We start from the raw sequence: 16,396 nt of genomic DNA, 5'->3' as shown, positions 1-16,396 counted from the left end.
CTGCTGTTGGATGTCAACTTTGCAATTTTCATTAACTCCTCAGTAGATGCAATATCGCTGTAAAGTTTCACATGAAACAAACAATTCCAGATTATATAATTTAAGCTGACAGATATTTAAATAAATTGTTCACCCATTTCACATTGCTTTAATATTCCACTTCTTAAACAGTCAGGTCATTCCATGTAAGAAAGTTTAATTTCTTGCATAAATAGAAGTTAAAAGGAAGAGAGGGGGGGGGGGATATGATTAAGACATATAATCTATTCTTCTTCTTCTTCTTCTACTACGCGTTATTCCCACTTCCTATGCAGGGTCCGCGTGTTACTTTAAATGCGACTTCTTGTTAGTACTACTCCCAACCGACCTGTCGCCTGGTCTGCCGCTGGGGGGGATATATTTTTGACTATAGAGGCGTATGTTCATAGGGCCGGTTTGCCTGTTTGCGGGATGAAAAACGCCAGATAAACTGGCGGAAAAAACCCTACTGACCGCGCCCAAGACCGGCTAACTTGGCTATGCCTGAGGAAGATCCTCAAATTCCTCACGTCTACAACGGGAATCGAACCTGGGACACTCCTTCCCCAGGCATATGGTTGCGAAGCGCAAAGCCACTAGGCTAACCGCGCGGTTATACAACATATAAGCTAGTCAGGGGTTATCCTGTTATCAGGTTGACATGGAAGAGATTTTTCATAGAATGGGAGGGGGGGGGATAGAACAAGAGGCCATCACTGGAAACTATATAAGGAGGGTGTGAGCAGAGGAGTGAGGAACAGGTTCTTTGCATGGAGAATGGTTGGTGGGTGGAATGCATTGCCTGAGTGTGTTGTGAATGTAGACACATTGAATCAGTTTAAAGCATGGTTGGATGAGCACTGTGTGCAGTAGTGTGTATCTCCCATGATGAGTCTGACTCCATGGAGATCAGATGTTAATAGTAATAATAATAATAAAAGTGTAATTACCATCCCTGAATATAAGTATCATCCAGAAATGGATTTAAAGCGGTAATCGGTTTTCATAGCCAACCATGGCAAACAAATTACCATGACAAAAAAGCCTATACTTTGGACTCAAATGATTTAAAGGTTGGATGAACATTTGCAGGTCCAAAATACTGCAGAAAGAAAATTATAAGAAAACATTCTGTTGGATAAAAACACCAGTATATAATGCAGCTTGATGGTTGACAAACCTTCTAAAGGAACTATATTATCCTGCAAATAAAAGCGATAAAATGAATTGTATCATAAAATCTCAATATTATTATTCAAGCCCCCCATGTAGCCATTAGACTCGTCATGGGAGACCTATCTTTAACAACTCAAAGTCTATCATACCATTTCTTAAACTCATTTGCTGTTTGTGCTTTCACAACTCTATCTGACAGTGCATTCTAGGTCCAACCACCATCCATGCAAAAAAGCCACTCCTCACTCTCTTACTCACCTCTTCCATCTGTAACATCCAGGGGTGGCCCATTGTTCGTGCTCATTTCTTTTGATCTAGTGTACAAAAGAATTCCCCACTTTCAACCTTGTAACCACCTCTCAACAGTTTAAATATATCAATAATATCACCTCTTCTATCAATCAAAATCTGCTGTCTGCATGTCCTCGGTCTCTCCTCATAGCTAACATTGTACAGTCCTGATATCATTTTTGTAATCTGCCTTTGTACTCTCTCCAAGGTTAATTTATTTCCTTCAAATCCTGGTGACCAAATATGGGCACAATAATCCATGTGAGGTCTGATCAAGCCTTCATATTTCTTCACCACAACTCTTCTATTTCTGCTGGTCAGTGTCCTCAATATTGCAGCAATCCTGTGGGTTACTTTTGTCACCTTTGTGATGTGTCTCCTAAACTTAAAGTCTCTGTATCAATCACCCCAAGGTCCCTTGTCTCCTCCACTTTCTCTATTCCACCTGCTCCAACAAACTATGCAGCTTCCCATCTATGAATCCCAAAGTCAAAGACCTTACATTTAGTTGCATTAAATTGATGCCCCCCCCAATCATTTGTTCATCTGTCCAGCTTATTCAAATCCTCCTGAATGGCTACCACATCATCACTATTACTACTAACCCTTCCCAACTTTAACTCACCACTTTTCATACGCAATACAATGCCACTTCATTTACCCTTCCTATCCTGCTGAAATACACTATGTCCTTCTATTTCTGTCAGTATATAAAGAAACAGCAATAAATCGTCAGTATTTCTATATCTATTATTATTCCCTCTAGACTCCAGTTTGACTCTTCATACACCATATGTTCCTCCATCTCCTGAGTGGCTATCCCCACAAGAGGTCATCCCATGCTTCCATCTACCTTGACAACTCTACTTTACCTGCACTAATACTCTTACTTGCTCTGAGAACAACATTCTCTCTCCAGATGCCAATGTCGCCTTCCTCATTCAGATGCAATCCATCCTTCACATACAGCTCTCTTCTGTCCTCATATGCACTCCATGCATCCACACAATCCAATCCTCTCTTTCAACACATTCTTGCTATCATACTATTCATTATTAATGCTCCTCTCTCTATCTCTTCATACCTAGGTAATACACTGACGATCTTTTCTCTGATACACTTCTGTCGTACATCCTCAAGTATAAACCTCAAATCTCTCACTACCTGATTTACACTACCTCTCAGGTCATATGTGCCCACTATCAGAATCATCTCATCCACTCTTTCACCTTGCTTAATTGCCATAGTCACACTCTCTATCATTCTTCAATGCAAGCACTCCTCTAGCATTCTACCTTGCACCCCACAAATCATTGAATCTGCATACCACATACCTCTCATTGTTCCTTAATTTCTTGCTCACCTGCATTCCTCACTCACCCTGCCTTTTTGTCATCTCACTGTCCTTAGCTCCTGACTCTCTCTCTCTCTCTCTGCACTCCCACTTACCTGTCTTCCTGTCATCTAGTAACAACAGAAATTTTTCAGGTTATGTGAAAGTAGTAAACAACCTTCTATCTCCAAATCCCAAAGATGTTGAAAGTTTATTTTTCACTTGGTTAGAGTATAATAAATTTAGTTTAATCCTTTATCCAAGTGTGAGCAAACAAAGTTTGCGCCTGAAAGTATCTTCAGGACTGGGGTAAGGTGGTACAACACCAGGGCACTCCTTGCAAAGGTGGAGCAAGATACCAACACTCCTATCTCAGTATCTCCCATAATGCAAAACACATCTCCTTGCGGATATGTCTAATGTTATGCATTAAGGGAAGGGCCACAACCCAGACACAATACCAGGCAGAAGTATCTCCTGGTATCTCCACTTGGGCCTGGCTCCCACTGAAGAGACCTCAATAAAGGTCGAAACTAGTCTGGGTTTTGGCCTTCCCTTAATGCATAACATTAGACATATCCGCAAGGAGATGTGTTTTGCATTATGGGAGATACTGAGATAGGAGTGTTGGTAGCTTGCTCCACCTTTGCAAGGAGTTTTCTGGTGTTGTACCACCTTACCCCAGTCCTGAAGATACTTTCAGGCGCAAACTTTGTTTGCTCACACTTGGATAAAGGATTAAACTAAATTTATTATATCCAAATCCCAAAATTTACCATTCACCTAGTCGCACAATAATCATCTTATCAAACCACCATAAAGTAATGACAAAACTTAAGGAAATAATGGTGATGCTACAAATAGGATTGGGAATAGATGAATGAAACATAGATAGACCAATGAAGAAGTAAGTGAGCAGAAATTTGAAGTTGTGGAGATACAGATGCTGATGTAGATTGTTGAATCACAGTGAAAAACGGTGGGGGGGGGGGGTTGGAAACATCGTTATTAGAGAGAATCTAAAGATGAATACAAATGAAGAAAAGAAGCAGGAATCCTCAAGATTAAGTGAAGGCATTAATTAAAAGAACAGAATTAGAGGTAAAAAGAGCATAGCAAAGGGGGGAAAAAAGGTCAGAGTGAAGTGAGCTGATAGGGAAGATCATAATTGATTATTGGAAGCCTGAAGTAGCTTGAAAAAGTTCCATGTTTGTTCCTACGTCAGAGTTTCCAACATATCTAACTTTCAGCCTTAGTGCCGTAACGAGAGAGTTGTGAAAGAGGTGGCTGCCATGGGCGCAATTACATTTGGGGTGCAAAACATATAACATTTTTGTCATTTTTGGGTTGGTGGGGTGCAAGTTAGACACTTGACACAGGTGCTTCATACCCTCGTTACGTCACTGTTCGGCCTACCCACAGCACTAATGCAAATGCACTATAGGGTAAGAGGTTTCATGAATGGATTCACATAAAAAAAGTGGAGTTTCCATAGCTCAGTTAATATAGATGAAGCCCTTTGGTTGGAAAGACATGGGGTTCGATTCCTGTCTATGACAAGAGGAACCTTCATGTCATAGACAGGAATTCTCATCCCTCAAAATAGGCAAACCGGACTTGTGACCAGGCACTCATATCTAGAGACACAGAACCTTTTGGTGAATGCCTGAACTGGGCCCTGGCTATAAAGAGTGACCTCTGATTAATACCTCATCTTAGATCCAAATGCCAATACTAGGATCCTGGATACTCCTGTACACTAATGACAACATAAAACAATAGCTAGAATTATGTGTGAACTAGGGACCACTTAAAATCTGATTGACTGAAGACAGCAAAAAAAAAAAGGAGTCCTGCATGCATATATACATGGATTGATTCCTAAGGTTCATTTAAAGCAAATTTAATGATAACCTCAAGTTACTCTTTGAAAAAAAAAAGTGTGATATGCAAATAAACCAAATGTAGAGAGGCAATATTAGTAATTTATTTATCAAAAAATTGTTTGTTTTTTTACATTTTAACATTTTACTTAATAGAAGTATCTCTTTATTACAGTTGAATGAATGACAGGACATATGCTCTTCAATTAGAAAAGCCTTGGTTCAATTCTTATCATGACACGAATGAATCTTTTTTATAAGTTTTTTTGCATTTGTTGTCAAGTTAGTTGGTCTCATATGTAGTTAGCACGATTTATCTCTGGAAACAGTTTTTTTTTTTTCCTCCACAAAACAAAAACACACACAGAATATGGAAATATCATGTAGTAGATGAAGGTGGATAGTTGAATGTTCAGTGCAGACTCTATAGATGTATCATGTAATAGGGAAAAGGTCAGGCCTGCCATATCTAATTAGATTGGGCTTACTCAATTTCCATGCATCCTTTGTCAATAGGACAATCATGCCAAATTCCTCTATCTGCTTCTCACAGATAGAGGAAAGCAAGAAAAGGCTTTCTAAAAAGGGTTCCATGAAAATTCATCAAAAACTGTTCATTCAAAGACAGTTTGCAGAATGGCAATTCATCGAAAAAGCAATTTGTTGAATAAACAATTAGTCCAACAAAATTTAGGGAATGGCAACTGATCAAAAAAACAGTTCACTGATAATTATTCAATGAATTTTTTCATAATTCATTGAAAGTTGAGTTTCCTTGAATACTTGTTTTAAAGTGCTTGCCAAGATGTACCAAGATGCCATTACCCAAGATGTAGACAACATATGTACTGTAGGTGGTCATTAAGATGTTATAACGTGCAGCAATAAAAGAGTTATCATTCCATTGTATAAGACCCTGATCAGACCACACTTAGACTATTGTTCTCAAATTTGGTCCCCAGGATTTGAAGGGGATAAATTAACTGCGGAAAGGGTACAGAGGTGGATAACAAAAATGGTTTCAGGTCTGTAACTACCTAAGATTTAGTTACAGGATTGACGCTGGGTGGAATAGAGGGAAGGAGTGATGACAGGAGACAATCCCTGGAAGTTATGAAACGAAGCTGTGAGCAAGAGGGTGGGAGTGGTTTCTTTGCATAGAGGGTTACTGAACTGTAGAATGCACTGCCTGATAAAGTGATGAGAGCAAGAACGTTCAATGAGTTCAAGAAGTGGTGTGATAGACTTTGTGCTTCCTAGGAAGGACTTCCCATAATGAGTCTTTTGACTCCATGGAGACCTGAATAATAATAATAATTATTATTATTATTAACATCTGACTTCATGGAGTCAGAGACTCATCGTGGAACACACTATTGCACACAATGCTTATCCAATCATGCTTTAAACTGATTCAATGTGTCTACATTCAAAACACACAGGCAATGCATTCCATTCGCTAACAATTCTCCATGCAAAGAACCTCACTCCTCTGCTCACACCCTCTTTATAGTTTCTAGCGATGGCCTCTTGTTCTATCCCCCCCTCTCCATTCTATGAAAATTCTCTTCCATGTCAACCTAATAACAACCCCTGACTAGCTTATAGGTCTCAATCATATCCCCCCCCCCTCTTCCTCCTATTCATAAGGCTCTGCAACTCACATTCTCTCAACCTGTCTTTGTATTCCACATTCCAAAGACCACTGACAACCTTTTTTAAATCTTCTCTGAACCCTTTCCAACATATCCTTGTCACCATGAAAACCCAGGGACCAAATCAGTGCACAATTATTTTGCTGTTTTTTTACAAAATTATTATGTGCTACTTAATCATGAAGATAGTGATTTATCTTTGGATAAAAAAAGTTCGTTCTTCCTAATTTTTCACAATGATCAGATTGAAATCACAACTGACCAATTTTATCGCCGGGCAGTTGTCGTCACTAAGACGGTTGCTGCCATGTTAACGCACCATCCCTTGGTCAGATTTTTGAAATGGATTTTTAAAAAAATACATTATGAGCGCCAATTTTTATGTTTGCGTTGTAATTATCAAAAGGTAAGAAATTGTCTTATATGGTACGTTTCGGATTAGCTTAGGTTGGGTTGGTTAGGTTAGGTTGTTATATTTGGTTAGGTACCAGTGAGATGCTTTCCTCCTAACCTAACCTAATTGAGTTTTATAAATGTTTATTGACAATTGACATTTATGACCTTAGGGGTGAAGCAAGATGCTTTTCATATTCCCCACTATCTGTTATGGTTACAGTGAAGGTAAAATTTATGAGCAGATTGCTTGCCCTGAAAGGGCATGGAGATTATGCATCACTAAAAGAGGCTAATATAGCTTTTGGTCTTCTATATTTGAATATGTCCGTTGGATCGTATGCTGCAGCTTGCTGAACCAAATCGTCGGGATGTGTGGACGTCTTTAGGAAAAACTTGGATGCAGAAAAGAGAAAATATAGGGAATATTTGTGTCTCTGTGGAGTTGATTGTTTCTAACATACCACGGGGCGTTCAAAATCATTCTCAAGCACTTATTCTGCACTCGCTGTTTTGATAATGTTAGCATTAGAGGTGTCGCTCCAGGCCGGAGAGGCATAGGTGATTATAGGACAAATTGTCATCTGGTATAGCTGCAATTTGATTCTGTTGCTGAGCTTGCTATTTCTATTAATTAGCGGATAGATCTGAGCTATGGCTTTAGATGCCTTTGTGCACTCAGACTTAGTGTGCTGATTGAAAGATAGCTTTTTGTCAAGAATCACACCCAGGGAATTTTAGTATTGAGTAGTAACACATCTCCTACAGGAGACACCCAGGGAATTTTAGTATTGAGTAGTAACACATCTCCTACAGGAGACACCCAGGGAATTTTAGTATTGAGTAGTAACACATCTCCTACAGGAGACATTGGCCTTTTTGAGAAAAGAACGGCTGAGCTTTTCTGGGGGTTGACTTCCAATCTCCACTTAGAGAACCAACCCTCCAGCTTTAGAATGTTTTCTTGAAGCTTTCGGGTAATGAAATGGGGTTTGAGAGATCTGGTTAGTATTGCTGTATCGTCCGCATACAGGATTGGTATATAGAGTATATAGAGAACAGCAATGGAGCCAGTAGAGATCCCTGCGGCACTCCAGCAAAGATGTGGTGCTGGGAGGATGTAGAACTGTTGATTTTTACTTGCATTGATCTATTCTGAAGATATGAATGGATTAAGTGAACCATTTTTAGTGAGGTACCGGCTGAGATAAGTTTGTGCAGGAGTCCAAAATGCCAGATTTTGTCAAATGCTTTGGATAAGTCTAGGAAAACAGCACCTGTGCACTGGTGCCAGTTGTAGCTGGTGGTGATGTATTCCACAAGTCTGTGGATTTGCTGGGTAGTACTATAGTGTTGCCTAAAACCAAACTGTTCTTTAGGGAGGATGTTTAGCTCATTTATTGTAGCAATTAAGACTTAGCTATATATCGGCTGCATTTCTTATTCCAGATGCTTCTTGTCCTCTAAAGATCGTGCCTCACAATGATGTCTATTGCATATCACTTACATTTCTTCTCCCTTCCAGTTGCGAAGCGATACGAGGTGCCTCTTCACGAGTGTCATGGAATGACTTAAAGGAAATAATATCCAGTGTCTTTTCAGCATCCTTATGTTTCTGGTTATGTAGATGTCGCTTCTACCTCCATGAGCAACGGAAAAATGGACATTACAATTTGGCATACCACGTTTGTTCCATCACTACACAGCTTGTCCAGTTTAATAAATTTGAATTCTTTCTGGAGATCGTCATTAAAACTGCAGTTTCGCCTCTTTGACATTGCAAGGATAGACTTAAAGCATCAAAAAAAAACCCCTAAAACTTTAAAAATTATGAAATTTAAACCACCTGCATTGAATAACAAAGCCACTGGTTAGCATACAGACAGAACAAAAACTAACGCGACAGCAGAACATACGCCGCGTCTGAGACGCAAGTGTTGCCAAAATGTATTTATTATTTTCTCTGATAAATCGCTGCAGATATCGATATTTAGTATCGAACAATGCGAATCAATGGTTATACAAATTGCTGGTATCCATGATATTGATATACGATTATAGGTTATGAATAATAATTTATGATCGACCAATATTAAAGTATATTTATAGGTTTTATTAAAAACTGGACAAAATTGACTTTTTTATGGACGCCCGGGAAATATGAAAAAAACGGTACTGCCCCGTTCAAAACGGTACGTATGGTCAGCCTACTTAATTCTCCTTGTGTCATCAAATCCTATTGAGTTATTGACATCAAGGTTATTTCCTCAAATCCTGCACACTCACAATTCAGCCATCCTCTTCTACGACCTATATATTTAAGTCCCTCATGATTCCACCCTGATCAGGATGAAACACCATTATAAATTAATCACTGAATACCTCAACAATGTCTTCTGCAGAAATTACCATTCTAGCATTTCATCCATTAACATCATCTTACCATGATCGTTCTTCCTTCTACTTGCCACATATATCTGCTCACTCTCAACTTCCCTACGCTCATCACAATATACTTTATCTTCATACACACATTCACTGCCACTTTCAACATCCACTCTCCCTATACTACGTCTCCAGGATTCACCCGTTTTCTGTTCCACTTGCATTCCTGTTCTCTCTTCATCTTTCACACTACTACTGTCTCCACTGCTAAGCATTTCTGTCTCTTCAATACCACTCTCCTGATTTTCACTTCATCTCGTGCTTCTGATCTCTTGCACACACTGTACTTCCATCTAGCAACACTTTCTCAGTACACTCACTCCAAAGCCATTCAAATGCAATCCATCGTGCCTGTATAATTCCATTTCTTCCCTCAAACACATGCCATCCATCCTCAAACTGTACTCACTTCTCTTCACACAGCTGACACACGAGTATGTTTTACATCCAGGAACGGAGAGAACCATTAACTTTAAAATTATAAGGAAAATTGCATTCTCGGGTGTTGATTGTTGCGATGGTTCAAAAATGTCTTTAAATAATCTGATCCATATCTCGAAATTAAGAAAATATCATCCGTATACATTTTCAATAACATTGGCTTTAATTGGAAAGAAGTGATTGCATTTTTCCCTCAGTTTTCTAAATATAAATTTGCTAATATAGGAGTAAAAGGGTTTATATGAAAATTCACTAAAAGGCTTTATTTCTCTACTGTATATCGCCTCCGTTTTATGAAAGTTAGCCAAAATTCTCAAAAAATTTAAAATCTGCACTTCGTTTACTTCTCTGTACACCTAAACTGAGCCTAAAGTATCCAAAAGTTTATCATCTTCTTTGGTGTCACTGCAATGTGCCATATTTTTATCAGACAGAGAAATCCATTGAATTGCATACGTGGAATATGTGAGAGCCATTATATATGACAGAAATAGAGTCAGAGCACTACCATCTAATCACTCTCTTAATTCTCCTTGTCCTAACTAGGAAGAGTCTGTCTTTTATCCAGTCTTTTATTTTAACATTTTTAGATGCTACGATGAACTCAAAAGAAGAATTTTGGAATCAGCAAAAATTGTTCTCAGTCCCCTCCATCTTAATAGTAATCTTAGTTATCACCTGGCTGATCATCAATCTTTAGCTATCCAACTTTGGTGTACACGATGTCATGCCCCCCCCCCGTCATTGTGCCTAACAATTCTATGGCATCCAGAACGACTTCACATGTCAGCAATACGTTTGCAAGTTAATCTATAGCTGCATCTTGCATTATATTTTTGTATTTCTCTTGTAATGTTATGCACGATGAAATTTTCTGAGAAAATGAAACTAGTTGTGTGATCAAATGAAAAATAGTGCTTTTCTATTTTGGTATCTCTAGTCTTCTAGTAATTAAATGCATTTAATTATATGCGCGCGCGCGTGTGTGTGTGTGTGTGTGTGTGTGTGTGCGTGTGCGTGCACACAGCTTGGAATGAAGTTAACGCATACCATAGTATGAGGAACAAACAGACACGCCACCCACCTTAATAACATGTAGATCTCCTTTCGCTGCGATGAATACTGTAATCATACAGAGCATACTTTCCACAAACCTATGATATTGATCAATAGAGATGTTGGTCCATTTTTTCTGTAGGTATGTAATGAGGTCATGGACTGTTATGAGAAGGACTTCCGTTGACCTCACGGATGCTCCAGTTCATCCCAAAGACGTTCAATAGGGTTGACATTAGGACTCTTTAGAGACCAGTCAAGTGTGCTGGCGTTCGTGTCCACAAAACATGTGATTACATCAGCAGTCTTATGACACTGTGCATTGTCTTCATAAAACAGATTATCAGTTCCTTACAAGTGGCCAAAGTGGGAAGCATTGCATCGCACTGTCCAGTATGTTCAGAAACCTCTAGGAGTTTATTATTTGTGGGAACAAAACCAGGATTAAACAGGTCCATACCACCACATTGTGACCTCCGAATTTCATAGTTTCAGTTAGGCACTCTATACGAGACATTCACCGGGCATTCTCCAAACCCACTCTTGTCCATCTGCTTGGAAGAGTGTGTAGCATGATTCGTCACTCTATACCACAAATTTCCAAGCTTCTTCCACATCCCACTTACTGTACATGCTCTTTTCACAACTAAAGACGACGCTGCATGTTGGTTCGAGTTTGTGGGGCTTGCATATTGCGGTTATATCATGGAAAAACTTGTGTCGGTTCTGAATTTTTTGTGCAGATTCGTGTACCAGTTGATGCCGGGAACCCCGCATTCAGTGTGTCGGCCGGAGAATGCGGCTTTTACATATTATCTTTTGTAGCACCCTACGTCACGATTGGTGAGTGTGGTGGTTCATCCACTGCAGGTATCACTTGCAGTTGCCTCGTTGCGCTTCCATCTCAGTATGATACCACTGATTCATGACCTGGTATGGCTCAATTTGTCAACAAATTGCCAAACTAATAAGATTGCAAACAGGGCTGTACTTACACCTTTTCCGAAGCAGGCGAAGCCGGAGACTCCAGAGTGTCCAGGGCTTCACCTGATTGTTGGGCCCTTAAGTTGTATCCCTAATTGTTTGAGATCCCAGCTAGGGCCTCGTGCGCTTATGCATAAGTACGGCCCTGCTTGCAACATGGCATCGTATCACAGCGCCTCTTTTTTTTTTCCTGACAGAAAAGAAAAATATGGGCAAAAGAGGAAACACTTACTCAATATCGTTTACTAATTAGGAAAAACAAAACAAATCCACAATTGTGTGCTGTATACTTAAATATAGACTTGGCGGCGGCTAGTGGGGGTTAATGTTTCTCACATGACAGTCAGTCGAAGATTGTTAGAATCAGGGAGGACTGCCCACCTTAAGAGAAACAACTGTTGACGAAGGCTATGCATAAAAAGAGGCTCCACTGGGCAAAAGTGTAAAAAGATTGGACTGTTGAGAAGTGGAAGAAGGATATATTCTGAGATGAGAGCCATTTCTTTGTCAAAGGAGAGCAAGTACCTTATGTTCGCAAATTAACGGCAGTGAAGATGTTTCTCACCCACCTTCAACAAGCCTCTAAACGCAAAGCTAAAAAGATGTTCTGTGGTTGCTTCAGGATCATTTGTGCCTATTAACAGTATGATGAAAAGTGACCAATACTTTGAAATACTAGAGAAAAGAGTGGTCCAACAGATCCAGAAAGACAACGAACCTATCATCCAAGAGAATGTCGCTATATGCCACACTTCAATTAATTTGAACGAGCTCTTCAAAAATCACAATATCCAATTGCTGCGATGGCCAGGTAACTCACAGAAGAGAAAATTTGTGAGCATAGGAAAAAAGAGACTCGGAAAATTAAATTGTGATACAAAGGATAACTTGATGCAATCCATTATAAAATTATGGTTCCAGATGCAGAAATAACAAAAATAAGTGCTCTTTGTTTGTAGAGCCCATGCCTAGGCGAATTAATGTACATATTAGGAACAGAGAAGTGCATATTCAAAAAAATAATAATAATAAGCTAACACCTTTTTGTTCCCGTATATAGGGAGTAGGCGAGGGCGTTGAGCCCTATCTAACTTTTGGAGACTGAATGAGCAGTTAAATTTCCACTGGTAGCCAATCAGAGATAGCTAGCCCAAGGTTATCACTAATTAATCGGTACGCAGTGAAGAAGAGGACTAGCAAGTGGCGCCTAACCCTAACACAATATTTTTAATGTTCTGAAAATAGTGTGGGTTCGACGGCCGACGGCGCTTGAGTTAACGGGACGAATAAACCCAAGTTTCCGGGAGAAAAAACCCGCTAGCCCGTGCCAGAGATCGACTAACTCGGGAACCCGTCAAGAAAAGGCTTAGAAAAAGTTCCTCTAGTCGCCGACTAGATTTGAAAGTTTTTCGTCGTGCGGTCAAGAGCCGTATTGTGCAAACGCCACTTCTACTAAGTTACAAAGGCTCTCCAGAGGAGCGCACAGATAAAGATGGAGTTAAAAATGTTTGTGTTTATTTTCTTGCAAAAAAATTATAGATAAGTTTCTTAAATACTCATATATTTAAGAAACTTTTCTTAAATATGTAAGTATTCGAATTAATATATATATATATATATATATATATATATATATATATATATATATGTGGCGATTAGTTTTTACTCGGTTGTTATACATTTCAAAAAATAGATTTAATGGCTCCAAGACCGAGATAACATATAAAGATTTTAATGATAAATACTACTAGTTTCGGCATATAGCAGCCTTCTTCAGGTATTTATAAAGGAAAGGAATACTAATAAACATTGAATTATTTAAATAAACAAACTGGAAATTACAGGTACAAATTGCCTCACATAATCGATACATAAAAACGTTGTATTTTTCAAGTTGTTCCAACTGGCGTGCCATTGTTTGTTGCAATTGTGCGTGCAAGTTCACGTGAACGCCAATATTGAATAACTGCAGCATGGCTATCTGGGATGTTATAACTTAAATTATTATTTAAGTGGACCGGGTTCAGTAGGATTTCCCGTGATTCTACGATTTTTCTTTCAAACTCATCTTCACAGCGAAAAATATTTTCTGATCTATTCCAGCATACAGAGTGGCTTTGTTGGTCATCATTAGGATTATTTGAAAAAAGAACATGACTGGATAAAGCAGTTGCTTTATCCAGTCATGTTCCATATATTTATCCATATATATATATATATATATATATATATATATATATATATATTCATTTTTCTAAATTAACTGACTTAAAACCCGAGAATCACAATGACATTTATTTGAAAAAAACGCAACATGTTTCGTCAAGAACGACTTCATCAGGCGATAAGAACATAGAAAGATGTTAAAAGACACGAAATTAACATTGACACACTCTAAAGCTATACAATTATAAAGCCATAATATTCGACTGTAAATTACAGTTATTATGAGCTTGAACTACAGTCCGAGTTAAAGTTCTATTGTTGTACACCTGTGCGTGTGTGGAATCACGCGATCTCCAGTATCTAATAGTAGAGTTAAAAGAGTCAGGCAAATTATATCTAAGATTGTTATTCATGTGAAAAGGGTCCAAGGTGATTTCTTTTGATTCGACAATGCGGCGCTCTACTTCATCATGGCAGATGTGTAGGTTTGAAGTTGATGTCCAGTTTATTTCATGTTGGTGGCTTTCGTTGTTCGTGTTTATTGAAAACAGGACATGGCTTGACAGAGCAGTTGCTCTGGTTCTTTTATAAGCAGTTTCTCAATGGTGCTCTTCGAGACGTAGTAAGATAGATTTCTCTGTCTGCCCATAGTAAGGCTTTCCGCATTCACAAGTGACCTTGTATACACCTGGGAATTGTAGAAGGTTGTGAGGTTGTTTATAGTTGTTGAAGCGTGATCTTATTTTTGGCATAGTCGAGAAGCACGTTTTTATGTTAAACTTCTTTAGAATTCTACTCAGCTTTTTGGATACTGTGCTGATATATGGCAAGACGATATGACCTTTGGAGTCGTCCTGTGTCTCTACGTTGCTACGTTGACGGTGGGATAATTGGTTGTTAATATTTTTTAGAGAGTAGCCATTGTTTTTAAAGGTCCATTTAAGATGTTGTAGTTCCTTTTTCAGTTCTTCTTCACCTGACAGTACAGATCTTGTACGATTCGCTAGAGTTGATATAATACCCAACTTTTGTGCTGGATGGTGATGGGATGACGCATGCAAATATCTGTCTGTATGAGTTGGCTTTCTAAATATAGAGACTTTAATTGATTCAGGCGTCTTGGTGAGTTTAACATCTAGGAAACAGATGGAACTATTTTCTTCAATCTGCATAGCCAATTTTATATCTTGATGGCGGTTGTTTAAGTGGTCGAGAAACTTGTGAAGATTCTCAGTACCATGCTCCCATATGAGGAATATATCATCCACATATCTAAGCCAAATTTTCGGTTTTAAAGTAAAAGAGGAGATTGCTTTTTGTTCAAATTCCTCGAAAAAAATGTTGGCTAACACAGAAGAGAGGGGGCTTCCCATAGCTAATCCTTTGACCTGTTTGTATAGTTTACCTTCGAATTCAAAATAGCCAGTGTTTACACAGTGAGATAACAGAGAGAACATTTTATTTGAAATCTTGTTTTTTAAAATATGGAAAACGTCCTGTGTCGGAACGTTGGTAAAGAGTGCTACCACGTCAAAGCTCACCATGATGTCAGAAGATTTTAGTTTTAGGTCCTTTATTTTAGAGACAAAATCTGTTGAGTTTTTAATATAAGAAGAAGATTTCCCCGCATAAGCTTTTAACGATGACGCCAAATATTTGGATAACCTGTGGGTGAGTCAATGCTGTCTACTATAGGTCTCAGTGGATAGTTTTCTTTATGTACCTTCGGGAGACCATATAACCTTGGAATGAAGGGGGTGTACGGATGGAGAGCCGTGTATTCCGTGGAATTTCTGTGGTCTTTTGTAGGAGATTATTGGTTCTATTGTGTATTTCAATTGTTGGATCTCTCTCAATTTCCGAATAACTATCTGAATCTAACAGTGTTAAGATTTTTTCTCGGTAGTCTATTTTATCTAGAACTACAGTTGCATTCCCCTTATCAGCCTTTAAGATGACAATGTCCTTGTTAATCCTTAGATTTTTAATTGCAAGTCTCTCAATTCTTGCAATCAACAACGCAAAACCTCCTTCTGATAATATATCCCCTAGTGAGATTCTGGGCCACCCTTTGGATTTTTTATCATTCATCGATGTATACAGGCTTTAGCTGATAATCTTTCTGTTCCCATTTTGGTCATGTGGCTAAACCATCGCAGTCTTCTTTCTTTAATTTTGTTCATTATCGTTATTTCTTGTTTTAGTCGTTTCATTATTTCTTCGTTTCTTAGTCTGTCCAGCAGAGACATTGCAATTAAACTTTTTAGCCAACCAAATTCAGTAGTTAATAATTTTTTTATCTTTAGATTAATATTAATTAATCTATATGGTGAATGACAGTTTCAGCCCAATATGACTTTGAAATTGAGTTCTCTCTGATTGGCACTCGTTTCCAATCAAAAAGAACTCGTCCAAGATTATCACTCGTTATAAATGTCAACAAGTGAAATAACGGTTGACAAGTGCCGCCATCTTGTGGTCCCCATCATCATCGTCATCATCATCATTGGCTTGAGAGCCCTACCAGGACCCTGGCCTTCTTCAGAAACTTCTAC

The sequence above is a fragment of the Typopeltis vanoorti genome, chromosome 1 (assembly GCF_054136105.1).
Source record: "Typopeltis vanoorti isolate ZY-2024b chromosome 1, IOZ_Tvanoo_1.0, whole genome shotgun sequence".
Classification (NCBI taxonomy): domain Eukaryota; kingdom Metazoa; phylum Arthropoda; class Arachnida; order Uropygi; family Thelyphonidae; genus Typopeltis; species Typopeltis vanoorti.
This window is presented reverse-complemented; position numbering follows the sequence as displayed.